Genomic DNA, 12,454 nt, shown 5'->3' with positions numbered 1-12,454 from the left:
AAGCTATCCCTTCCCTTTTCTATTGCTAAGGTTTACATAAGAAAAGTTTGTTCTGTAAATACAATAGTAACTTACAATTTGTTTCAAGATTTGTTTAAATAATTGAAAACTGATAACAGCATTTACAAAGCCTTAATTATATAAATGTATTTAGAGGACTAGACCTATTTAAAAAGAGGCAAAATGATTTATCATCAAAAGTAGGCTTAGCAGTTAAATATTAAAAGCATTACTATCAGATTGACAGCATTTTCTAAATTATAAGAATAACTCAAAATTATATCATGTCTATGCTTTCTTTTTTATCTGAATTATCTTTTATAGATTCTCAGACCAGTGAGATTTATTAATTGTGTTTATTTTTTCATGTTGACAGAAGAATAATTTGCTTATTTCTCATTCCTACTACTATCCAGATTCCTAATTGGGCTTCAGAAAATTTACTGATTTACAGAGTAATTATTCTCAGAACCTTGTGAACTTTTGTTTAAACAGTCATTTTCTAGGAGAGGTGCACAGCTTTTATCATAGTGCTTGTATTCTTTATACTCTGAAGTAGAATGCATTTTGGAAGGCAAATTTTCTTCTTCTTGATTCTTTCTTTTCTCTTCCAGAATGCATTCTCTTTTGACTTTTTCATTAAGCAACATTCTGAAAGAAGTAAAATTTCTGAGTCTTAGTATATCTGAAAATATTTCTTTTCTTGGTGGACATTTGATGGAATACCAAATTTTAGATCCAGAATTTCTTTTGCTTAGAATTCTGAAACTATTATTTTATTCTCTTTTGCCAAATTATGTTGTTGATGTGAAATTAGGTGTAATACAACCTTCATTCTTTTTATGGTAGCATGCATAACGTTAGTATGTGTTTTACTTTTGAAACTTCACTAGAATGCATGTTGGGCAGATTGCCTGTCTGAATGCTGGATCTCCTCCTTCCTCGAACTGCCAATTTAATCTAATCATTTTGCCATCTCTAAAATTAATTGAGAGTACTTTAAACTTGTCAAGAATTGTGATATAGCCATAACTTTGTCCTCTTTTCCCTGAGCAATTTTGTCCAATTGAAAGAATACACTTCATTCCACACACTTAGATGGACTTTTACTATGAGGCATCTTAAAGCTTTTGGATAGCAAGTATATTGATCATCCTTTTAATTTGATTCTCCACACAAAGATGGGCTTCAATCTGCTTTTATTGATCAAAGTTTTTCTCAGTTTTGGTTTTAAATAGTTGGGAATAAGAAAGATGCCTCTTCCAACACTTAAAGTTCAAAAAAGTTGGATTCTTTTATTTGTCTATTGCAAAGTGGTGAATTCTTTTTCTGAATTCATCTCCTCTCTGTAGTGTTTTGACAAATAGAGCACATTGTGATAAAAATGTTTTGTGAACATATCATTGTATACTTCTCCCCAAATATCTTGGCAAACCAATTCTATAACAAATTACTGTTCTCACCTCCCAACTCCCAACCTCTGTAACTGAAGTAGGCAGAATAGCTTGGAGGTTGGCGTTGCAGACTGCAGTGTCTGTGAGTCACACTGTGTGAGTGGAAGCCTGTCTCCAACACTTACCAGTTGTGCAATTTCAGACTGATATTGCCTGCCTTCTTCGTGTCTCCTTTCACTCACCTGGGAATAATGACAGTTTCTTTCTCATTGGGCTGTTATTAGGAAACTAATCAATCAATTGATCTACCAATAGATAGATGAATCAGAACATTAGCTAGAATTTCCTAAGAGCAGCTGCAAAAGCAGTAGTAGTTATAATTACTGTTTAATTAATTGTCAATAGCAACAGGACAGTGAGGTGGGGAAGTGCCTGTGTGCTAAAACTTGATGCAATATTTAGAAGAGAAGTAATTCACACGTTTTTCCTTTAATTTTAAGATGTTTGGGGCAATTTCAAGGCAAATGGAAGCAGCAATTAACCTGCCACCATGTACTCAGGCACCTAAGTATGATAGATAAAAAGTAACTTTTTAAAAAATGTTATTTTAAATTAGTTACCAAATAGTTGATCTAATACCTTATCCAAAATTTTCCATAAGTACTGGATATATATTTTCTTAATCAACCAACATCACTTTCTCTATTTGTGATAGCAGAACCTCAGTTTCCCATAGAAAACCCATTTTTTAATGGGTTGGAGAAGGGTCTTAAGCTATTTCTTTCTATTATAGCAAAAGCAGTAAGCGAGCCTGATTCCTCGGACCTAGAAGCCAAAGAATTCCATTTCCCTGGCCTCGGTGATTAGTTAGTTTGCAAAATAAAATCTTTCGCATCACCATGGCATCCATGCATAAAATGAGGATGAAGTCTCAATACATATTTTAAAAATATGGATTATTAATTTATTTCTGGCCATTACAAGATGATAATGCACTCTTTGAGGTTTTAATAATAGGTTGTTGACTTTTTTAGCTTCAAGGAATTGATATAACTGCTTAGCAAAAGGCATTCAAAGCTCTATAAAATCATAAGTATCTACTATTAATTTTGCTTTTAATTCTACTTATTTATTAATGTGTTTTTTCATTTATATATTACCAACTTTAAAACCATTATTTAACATGTATTCTAAAGTTTCTGTTTATTTAATCACAGTTATATTGATAAAGATTTTCAGATGATTGGCCCTATTAATATGACTAATCATTGACAGAAGCCAAAATTAGAACCCAGGTTTATGAGGCATAAAATAATTTACTATTTATCATCATTCTGTTTTTACTTTATTATTCAACTGTTACCAGTGTCTGCTGTTTATTACATGAATTAATAATTTGCACAAGGCCAATAAACTCAAGTGTAGAAAAGTTTCATGATAATGCATCTGGGAAATGTCAAACTTTCTACTTAAAAATTAGTTATCTCTCAAAGTATCAAAAAGGAAACATATAGTCTTTACCTTGGATAACTTTACCTTGGATAATATTCTGAGAATTGCAATATACTTTACTCATGAGGAAATAATAGACGTTAAAATACAGGAAAATAAGGTAAAAATAAGGAACTATGAAAAGATACTATGAGAATCAAATGAAGATCTGCGCTCAAAAATTTCTTTAACATTAAAAGTGTACAATTGGCTGGAATAGATATTACGCGTGTGACACGTTATAGACAAGTCTGAGAAGTAATCGTTTCTTTCTTGTAATAAGAAAAAATAAAATTATTCTAAAGAATAACATATTTGTTTTTCTGTGTGTATTATTCATCTTCAGCAGTGAATTTTTCTATTAATTATAATGAAAATGTTTTCAGTTAAAAATAAGTGCTGTGCTAAAAATAATAATTAACACTTATTGGGTATTTTATTATGCTAGACATTGTTCTAATTATTTTGCACACTTTTACTCATTCTATCTTCAAATTACCAGGAATAATTACTCCAATTACAAATGATAATTTCAAAATTGCAGATGGTAAAATGAGGCAGAGGGCACAAGTAATTCACCCCATCTTACAAATGATAAATATCTGAGCTATGATTGGAAGCCAGGCAGGGCATGTTAGACGCTAGATGCTTAACTACTATACTATACTACCATGTTATAAGTAATTACGTATAAAAAATAAATAAATAATTTTATTATATTTTTTTCTGTTGTGTTGAGAAAGTTGACCTAGATGTCTTGACATCAACATGCAGAGAAAAATGACTATAGATCAAAGTAGCATTCAACTGTGTAGCTAAGACTCACATAAAATTTTCAGTGCTTTTCAAATTGTGGTAGAAAAGTTATAATTAAATACTGAAGATTCAACTGTTTTTTTTTTTTTTAATTCTAAACTAAAAACATAAAGCAATGTTTAAAATGTTACTCTCTTTAAATTTAATCATCATGTGAAGAAATAGCTAATCTCAAGCCTGCTTCATTACATCAGCTCTGCCAGGAAAAAAACTAAGAAATTATCTATATGGCATTGGACCATGAGATTCAGTTTGTTATCCTAAGAAGACTGATCTCACATAGCCTCACTTTTTTCCTGCCTCCATTACATTCTTCATGTAAACTACGTATTAATTTTTAGTTTTTCTACTGTTAAAAGGAAATCTAAAATTAAATATTTAGAAAAAAATTTAAAGACATCAGCTTCTGGTTCAAAATTCAATAAACTAAATAACTTATTTTTATGCAAAGACATTATAAATTAGGAACTAACAAAAGAAGGGTCAAAGTTTTATTGTCAAAATTTGAAAAAATTAAAATGATGAATTTGTGTAGCTCTTTACAATTTACAGAACACTTTATCATAAATTGTCTCATTTTATTTAATCATTACCACACCTTTATAGAGACCATCCTAGCATATTTCAAAAATGACAATGGTCTTCATAAAATGTGGAACAATAGAAAACCAAACTCTGTAAAGCCTAGGAGAGTCCTGATCCTGAGCAGAATTAGAAAAAAGTGGATTTTTATAGTCAGGTGCCAACTTTACCAAAATGAATATTTTAATTTTGTAAATTTATATTTTTTATGTCCTCCATATTTTTTCCTCTTGTAGTTACTATGGTGCTCCAACTGGCTGAACATGCTGTTACTATGGAAACAACAGTATATTTCTCTGCATCTCATACATTTTGGTACATTCTTCAGATCTTTCCTCACATGTACATTTATTTTCATATGACAAATATGTAATTGAAAGTTCTATAATTCTTGAGCAATTACGGCAACTTAGACATTATTTTCATACTTACAGAGCAATTGGAAATTAATGACAGAATATACACAATATTGTACATTTTTACTCATCTTGGTATTCAACCAAAAATTATCAGCTTACTTTCTGCATGTGTTCTTTATAGAAATAACTTCTTTATTTAAAATATTTTATGATAAATTATTACATATTTTCTTGGTGCTTCCCAAACAAAATGAATAAAAATATATTTACTGGCAACACAAAAAGGAAAATAGGTTGCAATAACTGTTATGATGCCTATTAGTTAAAAGGAATAAAATATTTTTGTCACTGAGTGAACTCCAATAAGAGAAAATAAAATTACTCTAAGGAATTATGTATTTATTTTTTTCTGTGTGTATTCTTCATCTTTATCAGTTCACTTTTCTGTTGATTGTGATGAAAATATGTGCAATTAAAAATAAATGTTGCCCTAAAAGTAATAACTAACACTTATTGGGTAGTTTTTTGTAATGTAAGAAAGCCAATAAAAATAAGTTTACATATGTTTTTCATGTATCAGTTTCAGTGAAGAAAATTCCTGTAAATATTCATATATTATGATTGTAGGCATTATCTTTTTAATTATACTACTTCTGGATTTATATACTTTCCACTACCCTGCATACATACACTGAAAGACATTTGGACGACTAAATCATAATTCATTACAACTTCCAGATAAATTATAATTAGGACTTTAACAAAACATATTTTTAACTGAAAATGCAAACTCAAGATCTGCAATGAAGCCTATTGTTGCACAAAATTATCTTTCTACTAATGTTTGTTTTGTGTAGTAGGCTATCATCACTTTAGAAATGCTTACAAGTATTTACTTGTGTGTAGATGGCATGATGTTCTAGTCTTTCATAATCTAAAACGCGTTTACCATACATTTTACATTTACCAAACCAGCATGTGAAACCCAATTTTGAAGTTTATACATTCGTGCTACCTAAAATCGATTTGACACTTTATTTCAAAGAGTTATAGATTTAAGGACAGGTGTAAATTGGTGCTCCTTCTGTATCTAATTTATCCTTTTATAGGAATTGCACATTAAAGTAATACACATTCCCTTAAAATTAAATATAGGTTATTGAATACGTTTAATATGTTAGAGAAAGACTGCACTATAAATAAATGTAGCACTTAAAAATATATTTTGTAGTCCGAGGCATGCACTGAAGTGATGATTACATCCTTATCTTGATACAATTAGGAAATATTTTTGCAAGTGAGGATGCCCTTTATGGAGGGTAAATACTTGGAGTTATTCATCTCGCGCTAAAAAGATAAAGGAAATGGACACACACAAGGAGTGAGTTTAGGGCGGAGGTTTAATAGGCAAAAGAAAGAGAAAGGAGGACAGCTCTCCCTCAGAAGACAGAGGGGCACACCAAAGGGAAATCTAGCCCACTGCGGAGTGCACCAGATTTTATAGGTAGGCTTGAGGAGGCGGATTCTGATTTACATAAGGCCCACAGATTGGTTGGACCAGACCTGACATACTAATCTTGAATAATCTTATTATGCAAAATGACTTTCCAGTTGGTTGGCACCATGTTGTCGGCATCTTCCTGTACACGTGGCTGACAAAGAAAAGGGAAGATGGAGCCACCATTTTGAATATGCATCTTCCCAGGTAGCCTTTTCCTATTGGCGCCACTGCCGGCATTCGCCCAAGCAAACCTTCAGCTTGCTTGTCTATGTCTGCAGCTCGATTTTACTGGCTGCTCTTGGAAAATAAAATGATTTGGGGGCCGCTTTTCATTAAAAGGAAAACCTTACCAAGAGTAATTTCCTTACCCTCACTATCTGCCTAAATAATTTCTTCTTAACTTCTATATCATTACTTTACACTATTTACCAGTTATTATTATTATTTTTTAAACTTCTTGGGCAAAGGTGTAATAAATTTATTGAAAAACGTTATGTTAATGCTCCGTTTTTTCATGTTATGCTGTTTGGATAGTTTTGTAAAGAAAATGGCCTCTAAAATACTATATTTAAATAACAGCAATTATATTAATTATTGTAATAATTGCTTCCCTGATTAATATATTTTCCCATATTTTTTATTTAATAAAGACAAATCAAAGGAATTATTTAACAATTTTTGCACAACCATGCTTAACTGACAAAGATGATTTGTTTAGGATCTTAAGGGTAACAAAGATATATGCTAAGAGGGTACCACCGGGAAAAAAGACAAAAACATTCTACCGCAAGAAAATGCTTCAAGACCAAAAATATTAATTCCATAAGAAAATATTTCATATCTCTTTTATCAGACAATTAATTAACTCATTTCTGTAATCCAGTTACGTGGCATATATTCCTTTTTCTTGTTTCTCATGCAAAAGGTTGGAAAGTTTAAACAGAGCAAGTCAGTGCTAATGGTTTCAAGTCAGGGCTGGCAGTCAGCCTGGAAGAGCATGCTCAGAAGGCCATTTACACTTACCCGACCCCTGCCTGATACTCTCCCCCGCTCCAAAAGGGTTCAGTTAATTTCTGTTACTAATGAATTATCTCTTATACTTAACAGACATATGAATGACTACAAATGTACCTATAAATTAACAGGATATCATTCAATGTGGAGGAGAACAGCTGGAACCTAATGACACCCTGGAGGTTTCTTGGTTACTGTTTTTAGAAAACAGAAGAAAACCTTCCTCATTCCAGGTAATACATAAAAATAACACTTTAACACAAAGTGTTCATCCTGCCTGTATGCTTCCCCTAAAATGCCCTGTAAGCAACTCAGAATTAAACAAAATTAGGATATAAGACTTAACGAGTACACCCCAAACAGACAAGAAGTTTAAGTAAGGACTGCTTCCTGTAATCTTATCCATATTGTTTCATGGATAATTTTCAGAACATAAAAGTACAATAAATACTGTAATGGAAATATAGGGATTCATTTATTACTTTTTGCTTTGCAATCAAAGACACCCAATACTACTTCTATTTACTTCTTATAAAAGATTATCAATTTACATTTAAAACAAACAAACAAAAAGCATAAAAGAAATTCCAAATGAATTCCTACAGACAGCACAAAAAAGGGGGAAAAGGAAATTCTTTTCCCTGCTTTCAAGCTTTATTATGCAGGTTCAAAAATGATTATTTTATGCACTCCTTAAGTCAAAGAACGTACTGCCATGCTTCTTTGCACTGAGTTTTAGGACATGTTAATGTTGCCAAATCAAATTTAAATATAGTCCCAATATCATCACAATTTACAAATGCATATGCCAGGATTAAGGGTGAATAGGGGGAAAAACTCCAAATGTTTTAGAATGCAATTTAATCAAATGAGTTAAATGAAATAAGAAACATTTAATTTAGTAGGCTATCTTGTTAAATAATGAGTTTGTGTAGAAAGCATAATCAAACAGAACTAAAAATCATGTCTAGTAAATGACACAAATGATTTCTCAAATGTTTAAGTTTGACTTAAGTTCAAAGTCTAGTTGGTGGGGATTAACGATCTATATACTCTTTATACTAATTTTAGAACTTTAAATTCCAGAAAGACAAACTAATTTCTTCATTAGTTTACTTTTGACAACAGAATTCTAAACACACAGAATTAATGCAGTGGCCTCAGCACCCTCCCAGTTAACATTTAAGTTAGATTACAAGAACAATAAAACATTTCAGGCTGGGCGCAGTGGTTCACGCCTGTAATCCCAGCACTTTGGGAGGCCGTGGCGGGCGGATCACGAGGTCAGGAGATCGAGACCATCCCCCGTCTCTACTAAAAATACAAAAAATTAGCCGGGAGCGGTGGCGGGCGCCTGTAGTCCCAGCGACTACGGAGGCTGAGGCAGGAGAATGGCGTGATCCCGGGAGGCGGAGCTTGCAGTGAGCCGAGACTGTGCCACTGCACTCTAGTCTGAGTGAAAGAACGAGACTCCGTCTCAAAAAAAAAAAAAAAAAAAAAAAGTTTCAGAAGACATACACTCCCTATGCACTTCATAGGCCTGCCCAAGTTGTCCCCAACTCTTTTGCAAGACACAAAGACAATTCACCTGATTCTAAGTCTATTTCGCAGAAATATAAAAATCATACAAATATTAGCATATTTTCAACACATTATGGAAATACATTTGGAGAGATGGAGTACTCAATATATATTATGTTGGCCACTTTAAACCGAAGGCATCATTATTTATTCAATTTTCAGACATTGTCATGGTATCTTATACCTTCATATAAGGTAGGTCCAAGGCCAGAGACTTTAGTATCATTCCAAAGAATATAGAGATATATATACACACACACACATATTTCTTTTAAAATAATATTTAAGAGTTTTACTACAGAAAGTCTGGCTTCAACATGGAAGCATTTTTCCTTTACAAGATTATACACCTGCATGAAAGTAGGTGATTTCCTTTACATTTAATTTTTTTTCACAGTAGCAAAATAGACTTCTTATACATTGCATTTAAATTGACAAAGAAATTTAAGATATAAAGTTCCATGTAACTTTTTGTATTGTGAACTGCTCTCTTTAAACATACTCCAAATACATTTTTGATTATTTAATACAGTACAACTTGATCAACTTAATTAGAAGGGTTATGATGAATAAGCTGCTAAACCAAATGTATCTTAAAACAGTAAGTAGAGTTTACTATTATGATTAAAAGGGAATTTTAATGTATCCTTAAAATATACATCAATTTTCTTGCTATCACTTGTTTCTAGCATGCGTTTCTTTCTAAAGCTAAAACCACATGCATAAAAAATAGATATCTTCAAACTCATTCAACAGTTTGCTACTTTATGTGGTATGTAAATAAAGTCTTTTATTTAATTTCTTACACATTATCTTAAGCATGATTTTATTTTTCTTGAAGGAATTCATCTTTCAAGGTCAAAATTAGTACGCGTTTACACATGAAAACATTTTCTTAATGTTATTACTACCTGCAAATACATTCTTCCACAATGGACTTTCAGTTTTCATCAGAAAGATAGCACATGCCTTTTTAAAGTCCTATGAATAAAATTTATACGGGGAGGAGAACGCAAGTATGGTGAATACTCTCACTTCCAACAAGGTCTCAAGAAATCCTCCTGCTTCAAAACATAAACACAATCTCACAGGATTTTTGTTTGATCGTAATGTGGGCAAGAAAACTGTATTTCTGTTCTTTTTGATAGTAACAGTTATACTGAATTTGTTTTCACTTTCCATCAAAAAACACATAGCATATGTTGTTACATGGATTCTCAAACCTATTTAGATCCAGTATGCTCATTAGAATAATATAGCATTCTGATTTTAAAAGCAGCTGATTGCTTATAGAAAAATTATATGCATCAGACATTTAATCAGAAAAGAAAAATGAGAACATGTCTTTCATGTTTGATATCATTTAACTTACAGGATGACATGAAAATAGGTGGGTTATAATTTTAACAAAATTACAAAATTAAAACCCACTTCAACTAATGAAAAAAATCAAACACTGAAGAATCAAATATCTACCAACTTAACTAGTATTACTGTCCAAATAAATGTCTTCCATTGCACTGAACATTAGAATTAGAAATTCACTATATGTTAAGGCATGTTTTAATTATGCTCCAGAATTGCAGTTATACTGGTCAGTGTTCCTGTTTCCCTACTCTTGCCTTCATCCCACCCCTTTCTTCCAGGGCTCAAAATATTAAGTCATGTTTTGGTTAGCTATTGTAGATTAGAGCTGGCATAACACAGTGTGTTCACTAGGTTTTATGAGCATAAACATTAAAATGTTACCTAAAATGTACCATAATTTACTTTACACTCCAATCTAAGATGGTTTAATGTCTTGACAAAAGGTGAAAGGACTTAAGTACATTTTACCTTTTGTGCATTTAGACCACCATATGCGTAGATGTTCTAATGCTGAATTCTTGGTCTTCAGTATCTCATAGTGCTGGATGCTTGAAACTATGACAGAAACTTGTAACACAGACCAATCACAAAGTATCACATGTTTCTTGCCTTTTGTGATCTTGCAATAAAAATGTGCCAGGTGAGGATCACAAGGATAGTATTAAAATCATAAGGTATATCCTGCAACTTGTTCAGATGTTTTCTGGCTGCAGGGAGGCCAGACGTTTATTTATTCAATATGTACTTCTTAGTTCCCATGCAGTAGTTCTCTATATATTCTGCCCAGTGTAACTGCTGTACATCAATATTGAAAGTCTTTTATCTTCAGGGTTTAGTTGATTCATTAACATGTTGACATTTTCAGTATTCCAAATCCAAGAATTACTTGTGAAATACTCAAGTAACATCATAGCTTTGTGAAGATGAGTTATTGTTTTCATCATCCTTGGGCTTCTTCCAGTCATCGTGAGGTAGATATCATAGAGGAATGCTGGGGCCTTATGACTTACAGCAATCCAGTAATGATATAAAAGGTGACTGGAAGTTAGATGTACATTGGGCCGTTTGGAGGTCTGCTCCAGAGGATTCCTCTTGAAAGTGGAAATTACATGGTATTCAGCTTCACCCAGTGGAAAGGATTAGTGCTATCTGTTGTACAATTATATGCCATGAGGTTTCTTGATCTATTAACTCCGGAATACCAGGCTGCCACAAGATTCTTGTTCACAACTGCATCTAAGGAACAAGATCTGCAAGGGCATTATTGGAGACATGCATTGTTCAAAGAATTCCTTTCCCTGCCACAATAAAGAGACCACTTGGTCCATTAAAGTTATCAATCCATCCTGGAAAATGTTCTTTCCAACTGGCACCAACAATAGATGGCCTTACAATCTCCACGTTTAGCTTTGTTCCTTCTTGTTGTACAACATATTCTGCCAATGCTTTTGTGTATATGTATGTGTTAGGTCTGTCTCCTATCAACTTTGTCATGATATCATTTACTAGGCCACAATCCATCCACTCTAAAGAGTCAATCAGCTTCTTGAGATCCACAGGTGGTGGATAGACTACTTCATCAATATGCTTTTGATTACAGTAGGCATATGCTGTTGATACATGCATGAACACTTCCAGATTCTTTATTTGTTGTGCAAATGAAACTCTCCCATTGCAATCACATTGAACTGAACAGCATCTCTTAAATTTTTATTAAACCTTACTGTAGCTGCAAAGTGGAATATAATATTGGTAGAATCTGTGATCACCTCTTTATCTTCTTCACTGAGAGCCAGTTTAGGTTGGGTGAGTTCACTGTTGATTGCTGTAATTTTAACTCTAAAATCTCGATTTTCATTTCTCAGTCTGTCAAACAGATTGCCACTGAGGACTTCTTCCACTCGCTCTTGTGGTGTCTGTCCAGATTTCTGCCTCACCAAAACATATACTGAATTCACCTTAGGATAAGATATCAGCAACTTTTCCAGAAGCACTTTCCCTAGAAAACTAGTAGCTCCTATGAGGCGGACATTCTTGCCTTCACAGTATTCTGGCATTGAAACCATTTTGATCTTTCTATATAAATTTTGGCTCACAGGCTTAGTATCCAGATCTGATTGAGAAGAGCATCCAGCATGGGTACTCTTTCAGGAAACCTTCCCTGATTCACTCCATGCCACTCAGATTACTTCTCTACTCTGAGTCACCGCAGCACTTAAGTATTCTGTTAACCTTCGCCACCTCTATGCTGCCTCCCAACCCAGGTGGTGCCCCTAGGCTCCATGACTGCAAACCAGACCTCACCGTGCATCCCCCTTATGGGGGGCAGTGGTGGGGCTCTGATTAAT

General features: G+C 33.1%; 1 pseudogene; it reads right to left on the bottom strand.

The window, feature by feature from the left end:
- Positions 1–10,631: 10,631 nt before the first annotated feature.
- LOC102120946 (fatty acyl-CoA reductase 1 pseudogene) lies at positions 10,632–12,172 on the bottom strand (annotated as a pseudogene).
- Positions 12,173–12,454: the final 282 nt, after the last annotated feature.

This window comes from Macaca fascicularis, chromosome 17 (assembly GCF_037993035.2).
Source record: "Macaca fascicularis isolate 582-1 chromosome 17, T2T-MFA8v1.1".
In the NCBI taxonomy this organism is placed as follows: domain Eukaryota; kingdom Metazoa; phylum Chordata; class Mammalia; order Primates; family Cercopithecidae; genus Macaca; species Macaca fascicularis.
This window is presented reverse-complemented; position numbering and strand designations above follow the sequence as displayed.